The sequence below is a fragment of the Vitis riparia genome, chromosome 2 (genome assembly GCF_004353265.1).
Source record: "Vitis riparia cultivar Riparia Gloire de Montpellier isolate 1030 chromosome 2, EGFV_Vit.rip_1.0, whole genome shotgun sequence".
Taxonomy (NCBI): Eukaryota; Viridiplantae; Streptophyta; class Magnoliopsida; order Vitales; family Vitaceae; genus Vitis; species Vitis riparia.
In genome coordinates this window covers 5,140,355-5,141,697 of record NC_048432.1, presented here as the reverse complement: position 1 = coordinate 5,141,697, position 1,343 = coordinate 5,140,355, and the positions used below count along the sequence as shown (strand labels likewise).

The 1,343-nt window shown below is 32.6% G+C and overlaps 1 long non-coding RNA gene across 1 annotated transcript; it reads left to right on the top strand.

The window, feature by feature from the left end:
* Positions 1 to 385: 385 nt before the first annotated feature.
* LOC117927184 lies at positions 386 to 836 on the top strand. Its single transcript, XR_004653303.1, has 2 exons — positions 386 to 514; positions 615 to 836. It is a non-coding gene; the product is annotated as an uncharacterized LOC117927184 (long non-coding RNA).
* The last annotated feature ends 507 nt before the right edge of the window (positions 837 to 1,343 follow it).

The window sequence follows — 1,343 nt, the reverse complement described above, 5'->3', positions numbered from 1 at the left end:
ACCCCGGTTTGCTGCATGGAAGAAACCATAATGGACAGCTATAGTAGTAGTAGTTATATATGCTGGGTTTTCTGGACTTAGTAGTGTTGTTATATTAGTGTATTACATGTTGGTATAGGATTTTTATTTGCCATTGATGTTATAGCAATTTATGACATATATATAGCTTAAATACATATACAATTTTGATTTCTTCTTATTTTTAATTTATTAATGGAAAATTACAACAAGTACTGATTGATAACGTGGAAATATAACAAGAATCTGTTATATTTCCACATTTTGTTGCTGGTCTTCTTCAGCAATCAGGTATCCTCGTTTCTTTGCTTCATTCTTTCTTTCTTTCTCATTGATTCTCTTGGATTAATAATAGGCATTTTGTTCAAAGTTGCACTGACATCAGGAAGATCCAATTTGGGTTGCTGCTCAGCTTCAAGACGAAGGTTGGGTGGCTCAAACTAATCTGACCAACATCCACTGTTCTAATTGTGATGGTCATGTTGGATGGAAAATTGTAAGATTCATCACTCCCCTGATTAAATATTTGTTGTGAGTTTTGTGTTTTGTAAATGTATATGAGCTTGGATTTATATTCTTAAGGTACATATTTTCAGATTAATGAGTTCAGCAATCACCCAATAGTCCGTCCTGGCCAATACATAATGCAAATTGATTCTGAGAATGAGATTATTTATGGGAGAGTGCCAGGCCACGTTGAATCTGACTGAAGAAAATATAGCTGATGGATGTAGGTACCAAATCCAAATGGGATCGATGCTACTGCTGAAAAGTACTATTACAATCGATTCGATTCATTTAATTTGTTTTCCTATCTATCTATCTATCTATCTATCTATATATATATATATGCTAAATTTAACAAGTTTTCCACAATTCTTATAGATGGTATAGAAGGAAATCAATCATCCACCAGACCAGAAGATAATCTCTAAGCACAACACCCACTACAGAAACAAATCAATCATCCACTCCAATCACTCTAATACCATGATTAAAACCTAACAATTACCTTAGACCATAAATTAGTTGGTGCAATAAATTTTTGGTAATTATGAAATTCCATATTCAAGAATAGGCACAACAATCTCTTCCTAGTTGTAATGTATCAATTCCAGCTTTACATTCCTTTATATTTTTTTTCTATGTAATACCAATGCATTATTTTATTTCTTCTGTAAATCACCATATAAAAACGCTAAGTCTGCAACTTCCTTATGTAATAGAACGGTCATTTGTTTCAAACATGGCTATATTAGTTATGAACTATGTCTAACCATTCAATCATTCCACCCATGTGTGAGTTTAGTTTTGGTCAAATTGAG